Source organism: Triticum dicoccoides, chromosome 6A (genome assembly GCF_002162155.2).
Source record: "Triticum dicoccoides isolate Atlit2015 ecotype Zavitan chromosome 6A, WEW_v2.0, whole genome shotgun sequence".
Lineage (NCBI taxonomy): Eukaryota > Viridiplantae > Streptophyta > Magnoliopsida > Poales > Poaceae > Triticum > Triticum dicoccoides.
This window is the reverse complement of record NC_041390.1, coordinates 63,408,627-63,418,644: the sequence shown is the minus strand read 5'-3', so window position 1 is coordinate 63,418,644 and position 10,018 is coordinate 63,408,627.

Here is a 10,018-nt window from a genome sequence, read left to right as displayed (position 1 = left end):
TGTGCTACCATGCTATTATAATCTAGAAAAATAGGAGGCAACATCTTTTCCTCTTTCTCATAATGCCTAATAGGTATGTTAAAGTGTGCAGCAAGGTGCGAGGCAAAGATGCCTCCAAAGACGGGACCCTTTGTACGGTTTAGATTTAACTGTTTAGCAACAATGGCGCCTGAGCTGAAAGTGGTATCACGAAACAAAGCATGACACAAAATAACAATATCAGGGGCACTAAGGTTTCCACTGTTCCCGCGACCAATTGAGCATCTACTAGCAAATATTGCAAAGTACGTAGAACAGGAAAATGTATACTAGTAATTCTTGCATCGGAAACTTTCCTCGTTTCCCCTACAGCGATCATATCAATCAACCCTTCCACATCATTACGATGTGGTTCCTCTATGCTGCCCTCAAAGGGCAACTTGCAAACCACACAAAATTCATAAAGTGACATCTCCTTATAGTCATCATAGAAATGAAAACCCACCGAAGGTGGTGATCTCCTAGCATGGAAATGAAAATTTTGCATAAAAATATTAGTGAGTAGGAGATACTGTTCACGTTGGTCATGGAGGAAGTCGGTGGGGCCTACATTCTCAGCTAAATAATAAAATCTTCAGAAATCCCGGCTTCTCTCAAGAACTCATCACAAGTCCATTCACACAACCGAACCTCCGCAGTGCGAGGGATGTTATATTTGGGCTTCTTATTTTCTTCACTTTGCTTATCCTTCGAGCTTCGGCTCGAAGAGCCCCTCAACAATCTCTTCATCATTTTCTTTCTCTGAAAAATTTCTGAAATTTTTAGTGACTCAAAATAAAAGTGAACCAAACTCAACAAGATTGATAGCAACTACTACTACAAGTGCCTAGAGGCCATATCATGCATTAGAACTACTTGGGACCAAATAAATTTGACATGCAAGCTCAAGAACAGGGTCACCTAAGCAGCAAAAATTTGCAATAAATAAAGCACTAGAACAAAAACTAATTGGACCATTGGAGGAGTCACATACCGAAGAACAATCCCCCAAAGCAGCTTTGCGAATGGAGCTTTGAGCTAGGAGATCAAAAATGGCAGCAAGATGAGCTAGAACTCGGGTTTGAGCTGGTGGATGATTTTTTCTGGAGGAAGACGAAGTGTGTGGGTTCAAGAATAAGTGGAGGGGGGCCATGTGGGGTCCACGAGGCAGGGGCGCACCCAGGGGGTAGGGCACGCCCTTCACCCTCGTGGGCACATGGTGGGTCCCCTGGTGGGTTCTTAGTGCCAAATATTCTTAAATATTCTAGAAAAAATCATATTAAATTTTCAGTACATTTGGAGAACTTTTATTTTGGGGTATTTTTTATTGCAAGGATAATTGAGAAAACAGACAGAAAATACTATTTTTTTACTTTATTTAAACTAAATAACAGAAAGTAAAAGGAGGGTATAGAGAGTTGTGCTTTCTAACTTCATCCATCTCATGCTCGTCAAAAGGAATCCACTAACAAGGTTGATCAAGTATTGTTAGCAAACTCATTCCAAATCGCATGAAACCGGAGAGACTTTGAATAACACTATGTAACCTCAATGGGGATATGCACATCCCCGACAATAAGAATATCATATTTCTTCTTGACAGTACGAAGAGGAAATTCAAAACCTCCAATAATAATCATTGAAATTTTTCCAATAGAATTGATACCATGGACTTGAGGTTGTTTCCTCGGAAAGTGTACCGTATTCTCATTACCATTAACATGAAAAGTGACATTGCCTTTGTTGCAATCAATAACATCCCCTACAGTATTCAAAAAGGGTCTACCAAGAATAATAGACATACTATCGTCCTCGGGAATATCAAGGATAACAAAGTCCGTTAAAATAGTAACGTTTGCAACCACAACAGGCACATACTCACAAATACCGACAGGTATAGCAGTTGATTTATCGGCCATTTGCAAAGATATTTCAGTAGGTGTCAACTTATTCAAATCAAGTCTACGGTATAAAGAAAGAGGCATAACACTAACAACGGCTCCAAGATCACATAAAGCAGTTTTAACATAGTTTCTTTTAATGGAGCATGGTATAGTTGGTACTCCTGGATCTCCAAGTTTCTTTGATATTCCACCCTTAAAAGTATAATTAGCAACCATGGTGGAAATTTTAGCTTCCGGTATCTTTCTTTTATTTGTGACAATATCTTTCATATACTTAGCACACGAATTCATTTTAAGCATATCAGTCAAACGCATACGCAAAAAGATAGGTCTAATCATTTCAGCAAAGCGCTCAAAATCCTCATCATCCTTTTTCTTGGATGGTTTAGGAGGAACGGGCATGGGTTTCTGTACCCATGGTTCTCTTTCTTTACCGTGCTTCCTAGCAACGAAGTCTCTCTTATAATAACGTTGATTCTTTGATTGTGGGTTATCAAGATCAACAACAGGTTCAATTTCTACATCATTGTTATTGCTAGGTTGAGCATCAACATGAACATCATCATTAACATTATCACTAGGTTCATGTTCATTACCAGATTGTGTTTCAGCATCAGAAATAGAAATATCATTGGGATTCTCAGGTGTGTCTACAACAGGTTCACTAGAAGCATGCAAAGTTCTATCATTTTTCTTTTTCTTCTTCTTAGAAGAACTAGGTGCATCAACATTAATTCTATGAGAATCTTGATAAATTCTCTTGGGGTGACCCTCAGGATACAAAGGTTCCTGAGTCATTTTACCCCCTCTAGTCACAACTCTAACAACATTATCATTTTTATTATTATTTAATTCATTGAGCAAATCATTCTGAGCTTTAAGTACTTGTTCTACTTGAGTGGTAACCATAGAAGCATGTTTACTAAAATTTTATGTTCACCTTTAACTCTAGACATATAATCACTCAAGTGTTCAATCATATAAGCATTACGTTTCAATTATCTACCAACATAAGCATTGAAGTCTTCTTGTTTAACCATAAAATTATCAAACTCATCCAAGCATTGGCTAGCAAACTTATTGGATGGGATTTCACATTTATCAAATCTATAGAGAGAATTTACCTTTACTACCTGTGTCGGGTTATCAAGACCATGTATTTCTTCAATAGGTGGTAAATTCTTAACATCTTCAGCTTTAATACATTTTTCTGTCATAGATTTAATTGCCTCTTGCATATCTTCAGGACTGAGAAATAGAATACCTCTTTTCTTCGGAGTTGGCTTAGGAGTTGGTTGAGGAAGTGTCCAATCATTTTCATTACTCAACATATTATTCAATAGAAATTCAGCTTGATCAACAGTTCTTTCCCTGAAAACACAACCAGCACAACTATCCAGGTGGTCTCTGGAAGCATCAGTTAGTCCATTATAAAAGATATCAAGTATTTCATTTTTCTTGAGAGGATGATCAGGCAAAGCATTAAGTAATTGGAGAAGCCTCCCCCAAGCTTGTGGGAGACTCTCTTCTTCAATTTGCACAAAATTATATATTTCCCTTAAGGCAGCTTGTTTCTTGTGAGCGGGGAAATATTTAGCAGAGAAGTAATAAATCATATCCTGGGGACTACGCACACAACCAGGATCAAGAGAATTAAACCATGTTTTAGCATCACCCTTTAATGAGAACGGAAACAACTTAAGGATAAAGTAATAGCAAGTTTTCTCATCATTAGGGAATAGGGTGGCTATATCATTTAATATAGTAAGATGTGCCACAACAGTTTTAGATTCATAGCCATCAAAAGGATCAGATTCAACCAAAGTAATTAACTCAGGGTCGACAGAGAAATCATAATCCTTATTAGATATACAGATAGGTGAAGTAGCAAAAGCAGAGTCATATTTCATTCTAGCATTCAAAAACTTTTCTTTAAGCTTAGCTAATAATTTCTTAAGATCATATCTATCATTGCAAGCTAAGAAGTCTCTAGCAGTTTCTTCATCCATAACATAACCCTCAGGAACAATAGGCAATTCATATCTAGGGGGAGAATTTTCATCATCACTTTCATCAATATTATCAGTTTCAATAATTTCATTCTCTCTAACCCTAGAAAGTTGTTCATCAAGAAATTCACCTAGTGGCACAATATTATCAAGCATAGAAGTAGTTTCATCATAAGTATCATGCAAAGCAGAAGTGGCATCATCAATAACATGCGACATATCAGAATGAATAGCAGGAGTAGGTGTCACAAGTTTACTCAAAACAGAAGGTGAATCAAGTGCAGAGCTAGATGTCAGTTCCTTACCTCCCCTCGTAGTTGAGGGAAAAATCTTGGTTCTTTTATCTTTCAAGTTCTTCATAGTGATTAAAAGATATAAACCCCAAGTGACTCAAAGAATAGAGCTATGCTCCCCGGCAATGGCGCCCGAAAATAGTCTTGATAACCCACAAGTATACGGGACCGCAACAGTTTTCGAGGGTAGAGTATTCAACCCAAATTTATTGATTCGACACAAGGGGAGCCAAAGAATATTCTCAAGTATTAACAGTTGAGTTGTCAATTCAATCACACCTGGAAAACTTAATATCTGTAGCAAAGTATTTAGTAGCAAAGTAATATGGAAGTAACGGTAACAGTGGGAAAGGTAATAGTGTTGGTTTTGTAGTGATTGTAACAGTAGCAACGGAAAAGTAATTAAGCAAAGATCAATATGTGAAAAGCTCATAGGCAATGGGTCAGTGATGGATAATTATGTCAGATGTGATTCCTCATGCAATAGTTATAACATAGGGTGACACAGAACTAGCTCCAGTTCATCAATGTTATGTAGGCATGTATTCCGAATATAGTCATACGTGCTTATGGAAAAGAACGTGCATGGCATCTTTTGTCCTACCCTCCCGTGGCAGCGGGGTCCTATTGGAAACTAAGGGATATTAAGGCCTCCTTTTAATAGAGTACCGGACCAAAGCATTAACACTTAGTGAATACACCAACTCCTCAAACTACGGTCATCACCGGGAGTGGTCCTGATTATTTTCACTTCGGGGTTACCGGATCATAACACATAGTAGGTGACTATTTACTTGCAAGATAGGATCAAGAACTCACATATATTCATGAAAACATAATAGGTTCATATCTGAAATCATGGCACTCGGGCCCTAGTGACAAGCATTAAGCATAGGAAAGTCACAACAACATCAATCTCAGAACACAGTGGATACTAGGGATCAAACCCTAACAAAACTAACTCGATTACATGATAAATCTCATCCAACCCATCACCGTCCAGCAAGCCTACGATGGAATTACTCACGCACGGCGGTGAGCATCATGAAATTGGTGATGGAGGAAGGTTGATGATGACGATGGCGACGGATTCCCCTCTCCGGAGCGCCGAACGGACTCCAGATCAGCCCTCTCGAGAGAGATTAGGGCTTGGCGGCGGCTCCGTATCGTAAAACGCAATGAATCCTTCTCTCCGATCCCCCCGAACGTGAATGTATAGAGTTGGAGTTGAGGTCGGTGGAGCACCAGGGGGCCCACGAGGCAGGGGGGCGCGTCCAGGGGGGTAGGCGCGCCCCCACCCTCGTGGACAGGGTGTGGCCCCCTGGCCTTGATTCTTTCGCGAGTATTTTTTAGATATTCCAAAAATATTCTCCGTTGATTTTCAGGTCATTCTAAGAACTTTTATTTCTGCACAAAAATAACACCATGGCAATTCTGCTGTAAACAACGTCAGTCCGGGTTAGTTCCATTCAAATCATGCAAGTTAGAATCCAAAACAAGGGCAAACGTGTTTAGAAAAGTAGATACGTTGGAGATGTATCAGCTAAAGATACTAAAAGACCTCAGAATGCTAGCCTTTGCACAAAGAAACACCAGCCAAGAAGGAAAATTACAATCAAGACCAAAGAATCCCTTGATCTTGATACCAAAACCTATCACCTACCTCCGGCACCACCACAACAACCACTGATGTTTACGCAACCTTCTTCTTGTAGACTCGTGTTGGGCCTCCAAGCGCAGAGTTTTGTAGGATAGTAGCAAATTTCCCTCAAGTGGATGACATAAGATTTATCAATCCGTCGGAGGCGTAGGATGAAGATGGTCTCCCTCAAACAACCCTGCAACCAAATAACAAAGAGTCTCTTATGTTCCCAACACACCCAATACAATGGTAAATTGTATAGGTGCACTAGTTCAGTGAAGAGATGGTGATACAAGTGCAATACAGATGGTAGATATAGGTTTTTGTAATCTGAAAATATAAAAACAGCAAGGTAACTAGTAGCAAAAGCGAGCGAAAACGGTATTGCAATGCTTAGAAACAAGGCCTAGGGTTCATACTTTCACTAGTGCAAGTTCTCTCAACAATGATAACATAATTATATCATATAACAGTCCCTTAACATGCAACAAAGAGTCACTCCAAAGTCACTAATAGCGGAGAACTAACAAAGAGATTATTATAGGGTACGAAACCACCTCAAAGTTATTCTTTCTGATCGATCTATTGAGCTATTCCTATAAGTGCCACAAACAGCCTCAGAGTTCGTACTAAAATAACACCTTAAGTCACACATCAACCAAAACCATAATGTCACCTAGATACTCCAATGTCATCAGAAGTATCCGCATGTTTGATTATACGATATGCATCACACAATCTTAGATTCATCTATTCGAACCAACACAAAGAACTTCAAAGAGCGCCCCAAAGTTTCTACCAGATAGTCAAGACGAAAACGTGTGCCAACCCCTATGTATAAGTTCACAAGGTCTCAGAATCCGCAAGTTGATCACCAAAACATACATCAAGTAGATCACGTGAATATCCCATTGTCACCACAGATAAGCACATGCAAGTCATACATCAAGTGTTCTCAAATCCTTAAAGACTCAATCCGATAAGAATATTTTAAAGGGAAAACTCAATCCATTACAAGAAGGTAGAGGGGGAGAAACACCATAAGATCCAACTATAATAGCAAAGCTCGCGATACATCAAGTCCATGCCATATCAAGAACACGAGAGAGAGAGAGAAATCAAACACATAGCTACTGGTACATACCATCAGCCTGAGGGTGAACTACTCCCTCCTCGTCATGGAGAGCGCCGGGATGATGAAGATGACCACCAGTGATGATTTCCCTCTCCAATAGGGTGCCAGAACAGGGCCCTGATTGGATTTTGGTGGCTACAGAGGCTTGCGGCGGCGGAACTCTCGATCTAGGTTATGTTCTGGAGGTTTGGGGATATATAAGAGGTGTTGACGTCGAGAACAAGTCAGGGGGGGTCCATGAGTCAACCACAAGGTCGGAGGGTGCACCCTAGGGGGTGGGGGCGCCCTCCGCCCTTGTTGATGACTCGGGACTCTTCTGGCCCAACTCTGGTGCTCCGTGGGCTTCTTTTGGTCCAAAAACAATCGTCGTAAGGTTTCAGGTCATTTGGACTCCGTTTTATATTCCTTTTCTGTAAAACTCAAAAACAAGGAAAAACAGAAATTGGCACTGGGCTCTAGGTTAATAGGTTAGTCCCAAAAATCATATAAAATAGCATATAAATGCATATAAAACATCCAAGATAGATAATATAATAGCATGGAACAATAAAAAATTATAGATACGTTGGAGACGTATCGAGCGTCCCCAAGCTTAATTCCTGCTCGTCCTCGAGTAGGTAAATGATAAAAACAAAAATTTTGATGTGTAATGCTACCTAACATATTTATCTATGTAATTTTCTTTATTGTGTAAAGAATATTCAGATCCATAAGATTCAAAACAAACGTTTAATTTTGACATAAAAACAATAATACTTCAAGCATACTAACAAGGCAATTATGTCTTCTCAAAATAACATGGCCAAAGAAAGCTTATCCCTACAAAATCATATAGTCTGGCTATGCTCCATCTTCATCACACAAAATACTCAAATCATGCACAACCCCGATGAAAAGCCAAGCAATTGTTTCATACTTTTGATGTTCTCAAACTTTTTCAACTTTCACGCAATACATGAGCGTGAGCCATGGACATATCACTATAGGTGGAATAGAATATGGCGGTTGTGGAGAAGACAAAAAAGAAAGAGATAGTCTCACATCAACTAGGTGTATCAACAGGCTATGGAGATGCCCATCAATAGATATCAATGTGAGTGAGTAGGGATTGCCATGCAACGGATGCACTAGAGCTATAATTGTATGAAAGCTCAAAAATAAACTAAGTGGGTGTGCATCCAACTTGCTTGCTCACGAAGACCTAGGGCAATTTGAGGAAGCCCATCGTTGGAATATACAAGCCAAGTTCTATAATGAAAAATTTCCACTAGTATAGGAAAGTGACAACATAGGAGACTCTCTACCATGAAGATCATGGTGCTACTTTGAAGCACAAGTGTGGTAGAAGGATAATAGCATTGCCCATTCTCTCTTTTTCTCTCATTTTTTGTTTTCTTTGTTTTTTGGGCGTTCTACTTTTTTGGCCTTTTCTATTTTTTTATTTCCTCACATGGGACAATGCTCTAATAATGAAGGTCATCACACTTTTATTTACTTTACAACTCAAGAATTACAACTCGATACTATAAACAAAATATGACTCTATATGAATGCCTCCGGCGGTGTACCGAGATGTGCAATGAATCAAGAGTGACATGTATGAAAGAATTATGAACGGTGGCTTTGCCACAAATACGATGTCAACTACATGATCATGAAAAGCAATATGACAATGATGAAGCGTGTCATAATAAACGGAGCGATGGAAAGTTGCATGGCAATATATCTCTTAATGGCCATGGAAATGCCATAATAGGTAGGTATGGTGGCTGTTTTGAGAAATGTATATGGTGGGGTTATGGTACCGGCGAAAGTTGCAGGGCACAAGAGAGGCTAGCAATGGTGGAAGGGTGAGAGTGCGTATAATCCATGGGCTCAACATTAGTCATAAAAAACTGACATACTTATTGCAAAAATCTATTAGTCATCAAAATGAAGTACTATGCGCATGCTCCTAGGGGGATAGATTGGTAGGAAAAGACCATCACTCGTCCCCGACAGCCACTCATAAGGAAGACAATCAAAAAATATCTCCAGCTGCAACTTCGTTACATAACGGTTCACCATACGTGCCTGCTACGGGACTCACAAACCTTAACACAAGTATTTCTCAAATTCACAACTACTCACTAGCATGAATCTAATATCACCATCCTCATATCTCAAAACAATCATAAGGAATCAAACTTCTCCTAGTATTCAATGCACTTTATATGAAAGTTTTTATTATATCCCTCTTGGATGCCCATCATATTAGGACTAAATTCATAACCAAAGCAAATTACCATGATGTTTAGAGACTATCGAAATGATATAAAGGAAGCATGAGAGTTCAATTTTTCTTTTCAAAATAAAACTACCGCCGTGCTCTAGAAAGATATAAGTGAACCACTAGAGAAAATAACAAACTACTCCAAAAGTTATAAGTGAAGATCAACACTACAAAAAAAAGACACATCCATGACATTTTGGGCCGAGCGATTTTTTTTTCTGTCATACTTATGACATTTCTATGACAATAATTGTGACAAAACATGGGATCATCATAGATGTGGTGGGGTCCTACTTCTATGACAAAAAATCATGACAAAAATGGGCTTTTCATCCTGGGCGGGCCGGAGACGCAGCTGCATGACATTCTTTGGGCTGTCCATGATGGAAAAACCGTGGTAGAAGCGAGGGCAAGGAAAATATCGGGGTGTTCCCGGTTACGGTGGGTGGTCGGGGCTGAGCGATGCGCGTTTCTCTCGTACACACACGCGCGTGGGTGCAAGGCATTGGGCTCTAACTGAACCCGAGCGATTGCACTGTAGGCTACGTGTTACTGAACCTGAGCGATCGATCGATGGTTATTAACTGAACCCAATCGAGCGATTCCTTCGCTACTGCTGCTAACTGAAGCCGATCGATGCTGCCTCTGGATGAACAGTGAGTGTTGCTGGGGGGTTTGGATGAACAGTTCCCGGTGGGGGTGGATGAACAGGACCCCATGGTGTTGCCTCTGGATGAACATTGAG